The sequence below is a fragment of the Pteropus medius genome, unplaced genomic scaffold (genome assembly GCF_902729225.1).
Source record: "Pteropus medius unplaced genomic scaffold, Ma_sr-lr_union100, whole genome shotgun sequence".
In the NCBI taxonomy this organism is placed as follows: domain Eukaryota; kingdom Metazoa; phylum Chordata; class Mammalia; order Chiroptera; family Pteropodidae; genus Pteropus; species Pteropus medius.
In genome coordinates, this window is record NW_024344370.1 from 20,998,874 (window position 1) to 21,012,294 (window position 13,421).

Sequence of the window (13,421 nt, forward strand, 5' to 3'; positions counted from 1 at the left end):
GGAGTGGGTTGACAAAGGTTACCCGTGTGCCTGTGGCTGTTTCCCATCCAGTAATGCTGGCTGCCAAACTTCAGATTCATGGCCTCTATTTCTCCACCACTGTCACTGGGACCAGTCGCAGTGTGTGTCTCCTCAGTTCCCGGGGTACTCGCTGCTGCAGTTTCCTTTAGGGACTGCTGCTAATTCTAGGATCGTACGGGGAGGTGAGCTCTGGAAGTGTGTGTGGAGGGAGTTGTCCAGGCTTCATAATAAAGCTTTCTGCCAGGTAATGGTGGTTGCTAAAGCACGGCTGTTGAACCTTTGAATTCCATCTCTGCCCTGGCCTCCGTGCTTATCATTGGTCTCAGCCATGTGGTATATGCTGATCATTGAGGCAGGAATACTTGGGGCTACAGAGAGTGCAAACTGCCTCCCATTTCCTCATTTCCCAAAATCCCACAGGGAGCTCTGAGTTGCTTCCGGCCTCAGTACCAGTCAATGCTCCTCTTCCTGCGAGACTCAGGAAGAGGGGAGGAATAAGGTTGTGGTGTGCACTCTCTATTGCCCCTAGAATTCCTGTCTGAGTGATCAGCATAAACTATGACAAAACCTATGGATCAGGGTAGCGAAAGAATACAGAGGTAAAACAGCTGTGTTCTAGCAGCTGTTATTGCCAGGCACAAAATGAAGTCATTGGGCCTGGTTGCCTCCCACCATCCTTCCAGAGCTCACTTACCCAGACCCTCCATTAGCTAGTAATGAGCCCCAGGAGAAACTGCAGCAGTGAGTATTGGGCTAATAAGCAGGGAATCTGCAGCCCTGACTACTGAGGAGGCAGCTTCTGAATGGCAGACACACACGGCAGTTAGTCCCAATAACAGAGGTGGAGATACAGAGGTGAGGCAGCTGAGGCCCCACAGTCATCATTACTGGAAGGAAAATAGCCACGAGCACACTGGTGGCCTCTTGCAACCCAACCCACTCTTGCCCATCAAAGCTGATCCTGGGGAAGGCACTTGGGACACCTCAGGCACCACACATCTGGCTGCTGGGGAAGCATCAGCATTTCAGAGACTCTTCAGGGGTTTGGGACCCCATTGCTCACCATTTTTTTTTTCCCATGGAAGTGGAAATTTGAGACAGACGTGACCTGGTCACAGAGTAGACCAAACCTCACCAGAGAATAAAGGGTGTTTGTTTTTGTTTTTGTTTTTTGGCACACAGCTGAGATCAGGGAGGCCTAGGCAGTGCAGAAGGCTCATGTGCCACCTACTAGAAAACAAAAGAAAAACCTCTTATCAACCTGCTAATAGAGGGATCTCTTTTTAAAATAATAAAAAAATTAAAAAATCGGAATTCATTCTCATATGCCTAGGTGAAGAAACACTCCATCAAATACTATGAACGACCAAGGTAATAACGGCAGTTCAAAAAAAAAGAAAGAAAGAAAGAAAGAAAGAAAGAAAGAGTTGAATAGCTGTATACAGGCTGAATGAAGGAAAAGGAAGAATATGGAAGGAAGGGAAGGGTTGAATGAAAGAAATATTGAAAGGAATAATGTAGCTGAAGCTTAATGAAGCTTTAAGAAGAGCATATTGAATAGAAAGTTGAAAGAAAAGAAAGCTTGAAAGAAAGAAAGAAAGAAAGAAAGAAAGAAAGAAAGAAAGAAAGAAAGAAAGAGAAATATATCTAGAAAATAAACTTAAAGATACAGAAATATGTGATTTAAATAACAAATAATTCAAGATTGCATTTCTGAAAAACCTCAGTGAGATGCAAGTAAACTCACACAATTTAATGAACTCAGAAATAAAATCAATAAACAAAAAACAATATTTACCAACGATATTAAAACCTTAAAAAAGAATTAAATAGAAGCTCTGGAGCTGAAGAGCTCAATATAAAAGAGAATAATAAAATAGCAAGCTTAGAAAATAGAGCTGACCAGATGGAGGAAAGAATTACTATTACTGAAGACAGAAATGTGGAAATGACACATATGAAAGAAAAGAGAGCATTGAGAGTAATAAAAAAACTCTACAAGAACTATCAGACTCCACTAGAAAAAAACAATATAAGAAAAATAGAAATACCAGAAAGAGAAGAGAGGGAGAAAGGAGCAGAGAGCCTTTTCAAACAAATAATTCATGAGAATTTCCTGATCCTATAGTAAAAACTGAATCTTCTAATCCAACAGGCAAACAGAACACCTAATTATCTCAATTAAAAAAAAAATTTCTCCAAGGCACATTATATTAAAACTGTCAAAACTTAATGACAAAGAAACAATTCTCAAGGCAGCCAGGGGAAAAAAAAAATATGGTAACCTATAAAGAAAAATCCATTAGATTACCATTGGATTTTTCAGCAGAAACTTATGAGCCAAGGGGGAGTGAAATGAAATACTTAAATTATTGAAAGAAATTATCATCCAAGAATAATATATCAAGTAAAATTCTCCTATAGATATGAAGGAGACACATAGAAGCTGAGAAAATTTTACACCACAAGGCCTGCATTACAAGAAATATTAAAAAGGGTTCTGTTACTCGAAACAAACAAACAAACAACAACAACAAAAGATTAAAAACTATGAATAAAATTACTAACAGACAGAAACAGGAGATTGCAATCTTTATTCATAATAGAGTATTATAGATTTAAATATTATATAATAGTTAAAAGAGGTAAAAAGAAAAAATAAGTGAGTGGGACTAGAGGAATAAGGTTGTGGTGTGCACTCTCTATTGCCCCCAGAATTCCTGTCTGAGTGATCAGCATAAACTATGACAAAACACCAAGATCAAACTAAAATGTTTCTGCACAGCAAAAGAAACCATCAACAAAACAAAAAGACAACCAACTGAATGGGAGAAGATATTTGCAAACAACACCTCTGATAAGGGGGGAACATTCAAAATATACAAAGAACTCATACACTTCAACAACAAAAAAACAAACCATCCAATTAAAAAAAAATAGGCAGAAGACATGAACAGACACTCTCCCCAAAAGACATATAAATGGCCAATAAACATTTAAAAAGATGCTCAACTTCACTAGCAATTAGGGAAATGCAAAACCACAATGAGATACCACCTCCCACCTGTTAGAATGGCTACCCTCAACAGAACAAGTAATAACAAGTGTTGGAGAGGTTATGGGAAAAAAGGAACCCTCATACACTGCTAGTAGGATTGTAAATTTGTACAACCACTATGGAAAACAGTATAGAGGTTTCTCAAGAAACTAAGAATAGAGTTACCATATGACCCAGGAATCCCTCTTCTGGATACTTACCTCCCAAAACCTGAACACATTAATCTGCAAAGATATATGCACCTCAGTGTTCATAGCAGCATTGTTCGTGGTGCCCAGGACATGGAAGCAACCGATGTGTCCTACAATAAATGACTGGAGAAAGAAGTAATACATATATGCAATGGAAGATTATTCAGTTATAAGAAAAGATGAAATACTGCCATTTACAACAGCATGAATAAATCTCGAGATTATCATGCTAAGTGAAATAAGTCAGAGGGAGAAATTTGAGAACCTTATGATTTCATTCATATGTGGGATATAAAACTGAAAGCAACAAACAAACAAGACAAAGAAAAAACTCATAGACATAGACAACAGTTTAGTGGTTACCAGAGGAAAAGGGGGCCAAGGGAAGGTAGATTAGGTTACAGGGGGTCAAATATATTGTGATTGAAGAGATCTGACTTTGGGTGGTGAACAAACAATGCAATATACAGATGATGTATTATTGAATTGTACATTTGGAAGCTACACAATTTTATTAACCAATGTCACCTGATTAATTAAAAATAATTTAAAAAAATTTTAAAAATACTTTTGTTCATCCAGCAAGTTATCTCATTGTTTTACTTGTTTCCTTCTACATGTAAAAGATTTTAAGTTTGATATACTTCCATTTATTTATTTTTGCCTTTAAAATCATATAACAAAAGCATTGTTAAACCCAGTGTCAAAAAGTTTATTACCTACGTGTTCTTCTATATATTTCATGTTTCCAGGTTTGTAATTTATTTTTAGCTAATTATTTTTTTCATATTTTAAGATAGTTGTCCAGTTTCATTCTTTTGCATTTGGCAGTCCAGGTTTTTCAACATCAATTTGAAGAGATTATTCATTCGTCATTGTATCTCCTTTGTCATAAACTCTTTGTTCATGTATGCATGGGTTTATTTCTGCATTCTATTTTATTACATTTATCTGTGTTTCTGCTTTTGTGTCAATATTATACTGTTTGGATTAATATTGCTTTATAGTGTAGTTTGAAATCAGGGAAGATAATGCCTCTAAATTTGTTCTTTCTCAAGATTTCATCACTTATTTGAGGTCTTATGTGGTTTCATACAAATTTTAGGATTTTTTTTGCTCTATTCTCATGAAAAATATCATTGGAATTATTTTTTATACTTTATAATGTACTTTCTTTTTTTAAATAAAGTTTTTGGGGTAACATTGGTTAATACAATTGTATAATTTTCAGGTGTACATTATCCTTTGACATCTGTATATTCTATTGTGTGTTTACCACCCAAAGTCCAATTTTCTTCAGCTACCATATATTTGATCTCCTTTACCCAATTCACACTCCCCCTAAACCCTATATTTGACCCCCTTTACCCCATCTACCTCATCCCTCCTCCCATACACCACTAGTAACCACTAGTCTACAGTCCTCTGGTAACCACTAGCCTATAGTTCATGTTCATGAGTCCCTGTTTATTTGTCCTGCTCATTTGTTGGTTTGAGGTTTATATCCCACATATAAGTGGTATGATGTGATTTTTCAACTTTTTTTTGGTCTGGCTTATTTTGCTTAGCATGATTATCTCGAGGCCCATCCATGTTATCACGAATGGCAGCATTTCATCTCTTCTTATGGCTGAGTAATACTCCATTGTATATATGTACCACAAATCCTTTAGACCATCATCTATCGTAGGACATTTCAGTTGCTTCCATGTCCTGGCTACTGTGAATAATGCTGCTATGAACATCGGTGTGCAAATATCTTTTTGGATACGGATTTTCAAGTCTGGTGGGTAAATACCCAATAGAGGGATTGCAGGATCATATGGTAGATCAATTCTTAGTTTTATGAGGACCCTCCATACTGTTTTCCATATTGACTGTACCTATTTGCAGTCCCATCAGCAGTATATAAGGGTTTCTTTTTCTACACAAGCTCTTCAACATGTTGTTATTGTCCTGTTGATTATAACTATTCTAACAATTGTGAGATGGTATCTCACTGTGGTTTTGATTTGCATTTCCCTAATAGCTAGTGATGTTGAGCATATTTTCATATATTTGTTGACCATTTGCATGTCCTCTGGGCAGAAGTGTCTCTTCAGGTCCTCTGCCCATTTTTTGATTGGATCATGTGTTTTTGTGTTGTTATTGAGTTGTATGAATTCTTTGTGTCTTTTGGATATTAGGCCCTTATCAGAGGTGTTGCTTGCAAATATATTCTCCCATTCGAATGATTGTCTCTTTACCTTGTTGATGATTTCTTTAACTGAGCAGAAGCTTTTTGGTTTGATGTAGTCCTGTTCATTTATTTTAGCTTTCACTTCCCTTGATTTTGAGGTCAAATTCATAAAATTCTCTTTAAGTCCAAAGTCCATGAGTTTAGTTCCTATGTTTTCTTCTATGCATTTTATTGTTTCAGGTCTTATATTCAGGTCCTTAATCCATTTTGAGTTAATTTTGGTGTGTGGTGATAGACAACAGTCTAGTTTCATTCTTTTGCAGGTGGTTTTCCAGTTTTCCCAGCACCATTTGTTGAAGAGGCATTCCTTTCTCCACTATATGTTTTTGGCATCTTTGTCGAAAATTATTTGCCCATGTAAATTGGGTTTACTTCTGGACTCTCGATTCTGGTCCACTGGTCCATGTGTCTGTTTTGCTGCCAATACAATGCCGTTTTGATTACTGTCACTTCGTACTATAATTTGAAGTCGAATAGAGAGATGCCTCCACCCTCGTTCTTTTTTCTCAGAATGGCTTTGGCAATTCGGAGTCATTTGTGCTTCCATACGAATCTGAAGATTTTTGTTCTATTTCTTTAAAAAATGCTGATGAGATTTAGATGGGGATTGCATTACATCCGTATAATGCTTTAGGTAATATGTTCATTTTAACTATCTTGATTCATCCAATCCAAGAACACGAATATCTTTCCATTTCTTTGTATCCTATTTGATTTTTTAAAAAATAAAGTCTTCTATTTTTCATTATATAGATCCTTCATTTTTTTCATTAAATCTATTCCTAGGTATTTTATTCTTTTTGTTGTAATTGAAAAAAGGAATTATTATTTTTTCCACTTCTTTTTCTGACACTTCATTATTAGAGTATAAGAACGCTATGGATTTTTGAATGTTGATTTCGTATCCAGTGATTTTACTGAATTTGCTTATTGCTTCTAGTAGTGTTCTTGTGGAGTCTTTAAGGTTTTCTATGTAAAGAATCATGTCATCTGCAGATAATGACAGTCTAACTTCTTTGTTTCCTATTTGGATGCTTTTTATATATTTATTTTGCCTCACTACACTAGCTAGGACCTCCAATGTTAGATTGCATAACAGTGGCAATAGTGCACAACCTTGCATTATTCCTGATCTTAGAGGGAAAGTTTTTAGTTTTTCACCATTAATTATAATATTGGCTGAGGGTTTGTCATAGATGGCCTTTATTATGTTAAGGTGCTTTCCTTCTTTATCAATTTTGTTAAGTGTTTTGATCATAAATGTGTGCTGTATCTTGTCGAAGGCTTTTTCTGCACCTGTCGATATGATCATATGATTCTTATTTTTTAATTTGTTTATGTGGTGTATCACATTAATTGCTTTGCATATGTTGAACCATCCCTGTGCCCCTGGGATGAAGCCCACTTGATCGAGGTGTACAATCTTTTTAATACGTTGCTGTATTCAGTTCGTTAGTATCTTATTTAGGATTTTTGCATGTGTGTTCATGAGAGACATTGGTCTGTAGTTTTCTTTTTTGTGTGTTATCTTTATCAAGTTTTGTTTTCAGAGTAATATGCCCTCTTAAAATGAGTTGGGAAGTATTGCCTCCTCTTTGAATTTTTTGGCAGAGTTTGAGGAGAATAGGTATAAAATCTTTGAATGTTTAGTAGAATTCACTGGTGAAGCCATCTGGTCCTGGATTTTTACTTTTTGGTAGGTTTTTGATGATCATTTGAATTTACATACAGCTCTTCATTCTACTTATATTTTCCAGTTCTTCTTGATTTAGGAAGGTTGTATTTTTCTTGATTTAGGAAGGTTGTATTCTTCTTGATTTAGGAAGGTTGTATTTTTCTAAATACTTTTCCATTTCTTCTAGGTTATTAAATTTGGGGTTATATACTATTTCATAGTATTCTTGTATGATCCTTTGTATTTCTGTGATGTCCGTAGCAATTTTTTCTCTTTTGTCCCTGATTTTGTTTATTCGCGTCCTTTCTCAAAGAACCAACTCTTTGTTGCATTTATTTTTTTTATCTTTTTTGTTGTTATTGTTTTCAATTTCATTTATTTCTGCTCTAATTTTGATTATTTCTTTCTTTCTTCTGGCATTAGTCTTCATTCGTTCTTCCTCTTCTAATTTTTGAAGATGAAGCGTTAAGTTCCTTATTTGGGCTCGTTTTTGTTTTTGGAGATAGGCCTGTAATGATATGAATTTTCCTCGAATGACCGCTTTTGCCATGCCCCAAAAGTTTTGATATGTTGTACTTTCATTATCATTTGTTTCTATGTATCTGTTGATCTCCCTTTTTATTTCTTCTCTAACCCAGTCATTCTTCAGTAGCATGTTATTTAATCTCCATGTATTTGTGGTTCCTGCTTTCTTTCTGCAGTTGATCTCTAGTTTCAAAGCATTATGCTCAGAGAATATGGTTGGTATGATTTCAACCCTTTTATATTCGTTGAGGCTCCGTGACCCAATATGTGGTCAATTTTTGAGAATGTTCCATGTGCACTAGAGAAAAATATATAAGCAACTGTTTTGGGATGGAAGGCTCTATAAATGTCAATTATGTTTAGTTAGTCTACTGTGTCATTTAAAGATGTTATTTCCTTATTGATTTTGTTTGGATGATCTGTCCATGTCCGACAGTGGGGTATTTAGGTCTCCTACTATGATAGTGTGTTGGTCTGTTTCTCCCTTTAGTTCTGTTAGTAATTGCTTTACATATTTTGGGGCTCCCTGATTGGGAACATAGATATTAATACGTGTTATGTCTTCTTGTTACATGATTCCTTTTATCATTGTGAAGTGTCCCTCAGTATCTTTCTTTACTTTTTTTTTTTATTTTGAAGTCTGTTTCATCAGATAATTAGTACCGCTATTCTCACTTTTCTCAGAATGACATTTGCTTGAAATATCATTTTCCATCTTTTCGCTCTGAGTCTATATTTGTCTTTGGAGCTGAGATGTATCTCCTGGAAGTAGCATATTGTTGGGTTTTGTTTTTTGATCGTTTCTGCAACTGTGCCTTTTTATTGATGAGTTCAGTCCATTTACATTTAGGGTGATTATTGAAACGTGAGGTCTTCTTATAGGCATTTTATCTTTTGCTTTCTGGTAGCTCGGTGTTGCCATTGCTTCCTTGTCCTTGTGCTTCTGTTTTCTTTATTTTAGTTGGCTTTTGTGGGTTTTCTCTTTGGTCCTTCTTGTTTTATGTTATATACTTCAGTTCTATATCTTTGGCATTTGGTTACTATTATGAATATGTAAAGGATAGTTATATATATATAACTATATATTTATATATATATATATATATATATATATGCAGTTTTCCATTTTCTTCTGCATCTGCCTTATCTCCTTTCCCCTTTGCAAATTTGAATCTTTGAATCCCCCCCTTTCAGTTATTGTTATCTCAATTTTTTTCTATGTATGCGGAACCTTCATGACTATCTTGTTATAACAATTCTCTTCTTAGTATTTAAGATTGTAATGCCCTGTTCTTCGTAAGTTTTGCACTCTTCTGCTTCTATTTGCCCGATAGTCACTTTACTCTTAATTATGTATTTTTTTTGTCATTTTGTTTTAGATGAGCTGACCCCTTTCAGTATTTCCTGTAGAGCAGGCCTCGTAGTGGAGAATTCCCTCAATTTTTGTATATCTAAAAGTCTTAATTTCTCCTTCATATCTAAAGGAATGCTTAGCTGGATACATTATTCCAGGCTGGTAGTTTCTTTCACTTAATAGTTAAAATATTTGATTCCATTCCTTTCTCTCTTGTAATGTTTGCGCTGAGATGCCCTATGATAATCTAATGGGTTTACTTTTATAAGTCACTGTTTGTTTTTTCTCCCTGGCTGCCTTGAGAATTCTTTGTCATTGATTTTTGATAATTTTAATACAATGTGTCTTGGTGAAGGCCTTTGGAGTTGAGATAATTGGGTGTTCTGTTGACTTCTTGAATTCCAAGCTGCAGCTCATTCTTTAAATTTGGGAAATTCTTGTCCACTATTTGTCTGAAAATGTTTTCTAGTCCCTCCTCCTTTTCTTCGCCTTCGGTAATGCCCGTTATTCTTATGTTTCATCTCCTGATGGTATTAGTTAGTTCTTATATTTCTCTTTCATTATTTTTCATTCTTCAGTTTCTTCTTCCTTCTGACTTATTTCTAGATTTCTGTCTTCGATATCTCTGATCATTTCCTCCATTTGATCAACTCTATTTCCCAAGCTTGCTATTTCATTTTTCAACTCTTGCAGTGTGTTCTTCATCTCCAGAAGTTCTATTTGGTTCTTTTTGAGGATTTCAATCTTCTTGCTCTGCTCATCTAGTTGTTTTTTCAATTCCTGAAATTGTTGATTTGAGTCGTTTTGGATCTCTTTGAGTTTTTTCAGAAGTATCATTCTGAAGTCTCTGTCATTTACATCGCATATTTCTATATCCGTAAGCTTATTTTCTGGAGATTTTTTTCTCTTTCTTTTTGAGATACCTTGTCACCTTGATTGTTCATGGTGTTTAATGGACTATTTCTCTACCTGGGCATTATAGGAAATTTATTCTGCTGTTTTTCCAGAAAGAAGATGTATTATATAAAGGTCTCTCTTTATCCTGTTGCAAAGAAGGCACTTTTTATTTATTTTACTTTTATTGTTTGCTTTTCAGTAGGTGGCTTCTCAGTCTCTTGGATACCTGCTGCATATAAAGTCTTTTTCTTAACAAGGCAACCTTTGGTTAACCCTCACAGATTGGGAGGACCTTGTCAGTTGGCAATCCCTTTTTTTTTTTACGCCTATAGCACCTGTTCTTCCTAGAGAATCTCCCATCCAAGTACTAACCAGGCCCGACCCTGCTTAGCTTTTGAGATCAAATGGGATCGGTTTTGTTCAGGGTGGCATGACCGTAGATGCTTTTTATAAAGTCTTAATAACGCTTTTTAAATTTTCTTGTAGATATTTAATCATGCTCACTACCCTCAGTTTCAGTCCCTGTCAGTGTCAGTGACAGTCTCAGCAGCTTTTGCTCAGAATCCCCCGGGGCTCTGTGGTTTTGGGTTTCGAGGATATGGGAGGAGGGGCCCTCCGGGTTGGGAGTTGGGGGCCGTGGCTCAGCCTTGGTTTTGCAACTGCAGCTGGCAAAAAAACAGCTGTTGTTTTTCTGTGGTCCTGTCCCGCTTCTCTGCTTTCTGCCCTGATGACTGGGCTTTGCAGCCAGCAGGTCATGGGGAGCTCACTACTATCCCAGGCAGGAATGTTCAAGGAACTTGCCACAGGAACTCACCACAGGAACTTGCCGCTTCTTCTCCCCTCCCCCTCCTCTGCAGTGAGCTCCGGTGGCTGGGAGAGGCAGCTTCTTTATTACTTCCAGTCCACTGCCCGACACCCAGGATTCTGACCTGTGGTAGTTCTTATGTGCAGATCCCACGCTCTGATGTGCTGCTGTGCAGTTTGGGTGTTTTCTGTTGAGTTTTAGATGTTCTGATAATTGTTGTTTCAAGGGGAGAGATCTGGGGATGTTTCTTACTCTGCCATGTTTCCAAAGATCTCATTGGAATTTTAATGAGGATTGCACTGAATCCATATATCGCTTTGAGCAATATGGTCATTTTAACAATATTATTTTTTTTTAAATCCATGATCACAATATATCTTTTCATGTATTTGCATCTTTCTCAAATTTTTTCATCAATGTCTTATCATTTTCAGTGTACAGGTTTTTCAATTCATTGGTTACATTTATTTCTATGTATTTTTATTTTGATGTCATTGTAAATAAAATTTTGTTCTTACTTTCTGTTTCTGACAGTTTGTTCTTGCTTAATAGAAATGTAACATTTCTGTATATTGATTTTGTATCCTATCATTTTACTGATTTGATTTATTACTTCTAGCTTTTTCGGTGGAGTTTAAGGGTTTTCTATATATAAAATCATGTTGTCCACAAATAGTGACATTTTCACTTCCTTTTTTCCAATTTAGTTGCAATAATAATAATAATAATAATAATAAACTTTTATTATTATTTTGGCTAATTACTCTTGCTAAGTCTTCCAATATTATGTTGAATAAAAGTGGTGAGAGTGAACATTGTTTTATTTTTTGTCTTTTTCCCCGGTCTTATTGAAATATAATAGACAATTAGTTTCTCTTATTAACATTGTACAATTAATGAGATTTTTTCAATTATAGTTGGCATACAATAATATATGTTTCAGTTGCACAACATAGTAATTAGAGCTCTTTATAACTCATGAAGTGATCACCTCACTAAATCAAGTACCCCACTTCCTCCTTACATATTTTTTACAACATTGTTGACTATTTTCCTTACGCTACACTTTATATCTCCATGACTATTTTGTATCTATCCATTTGTACTTCTTAATTCTTTGCCTTTTTTCACTGTCCCCCACGGCCCTCCCATTTAGTAGCCTTCAAAATAGTCTCTGTATCTTTGAGTTTGTTTCCACTTTTGATATTGTTTATTTTGTGCTTTAGATTCCACATATACATGAAATTATGTGGTATTTGTCTTTATCTGATTTACTTCATTCAGCCCAATATCTTCTAAATCCGTCAAGGCAATATCTTTTTCCATTCCCTTCCTTTTAGTCTGCGTGTGTCTTTTAATCTGAAGTGAGTCTCTTGTAGGCAGCGTATGAGGTGTCTTGTTTTCTTACCCATTCAGCCTCCCTATCTTTTGGTTGGAGCACTTATTATTCTTTTCCATTTGAGGTACTTGTTGATAGATATGTAGTTATTACCATTTTTTATTCATGATTTTAATACATGTTTTTTCTTCTTAAAGAAGTCTCTCTAACAATTCCTGTAATACTGGATCGGGGTCGATAAACTCCTTTAGCTTATTTTTGTCTGGAAAGTTCTTTACCTTTCCTTTTATTCTAAATGAAAGCTTTGCTGGATAAAGTATTCTTTGTTGTAGATCCTGGGTTTTCAACACAGAATATTTTGTGCCAAGAACTTCTGTCCTACAAAATTTCTTTTGAGAAATCAACTGTCAGTCTTATGGGGTTTCCCTTGTAAGTAACTAATTGCTTGGCTCTTGCTGCTTTTAAGGTTTTCTCTCTGTATTTAACCTTTGGAATTTTAGTTATAATGTGTCTTAGTGTGGGCCTCTTTGGGACCATTTTTTGGGGGACTCTCTGAGCTTCCTGGGGTTGTATGTCTATTTCCTTCACCAGGTTAGGGAAGTTTTCCATCATTATTTCTTCAAATATATATATTAAACTTCTTGTTCTCCTTCCTTAGGTACCACTATGACATGAATGTCATTACTCTTAATTAAGTTCTGACTGAATTAATCTACACTTCCCATAAATTCATTGAGCATCTTTATAACTAGTGTTTTGAACTCTGTATTTGTTAGATTGCTTGACTCCATTATTCCTGGATCTTTGTTCTGTTCTCTCATATAGTTTTTGCTTCTTTGTCTTCCCATTTTGACTGCCTTTCTGTGTCTGTTTCTATGTACTAAGCAAAACTCCTAAGTCTTCCGGTCTTATTAGTGTGGATTTGTGCAGTAGGTGTCCAGTGACACAGTTCTGAGAGAGGTTCAGCTGCAGGCCAAATTTAGCCCAAGCCTGTGACCCTCCATGGCCACCTGTTAAGAGTCAGCAAGCAATCCACATATGCTGTGATTATAGTTGCCTCAAGAAGCCACAACAGACACCAAGGTCAGCTGCCACCGGTGTGAGTATTAACACTGCTCAGCAAGTGGCATAGGACTCACCAAAGACACAACTAAATGTGACTTGGGTGAGGCCACGAGTTGGGGGCTGCGGAGTTTCAGGGAATCTTCTGGATAGAGCAATGTCTTATCCAGTTTGATGACATCTCAGCTGTGGTGGCACTGTGTCTGCACATTGGGTGAGGGGAGGGCTCAACAGGAACAATGGATACCACCAGCA

The 13,421-nt window shown here is 36.0% G+C and overlaps 1 pseudogene; it reads right to left on the reverse strand.

Annotated features, from left to right (window-relative positions):
- Window positions 1–10,283: 10,283 nt before the first annotated feature.
- LOC120608379 (uncharacterized) lies at window positions 10,284–10,402 on the reverse strand (annotated as a pseudogene).
- Window positions 10,403–13,421: the final 3,019 nt, after the last annotated feature.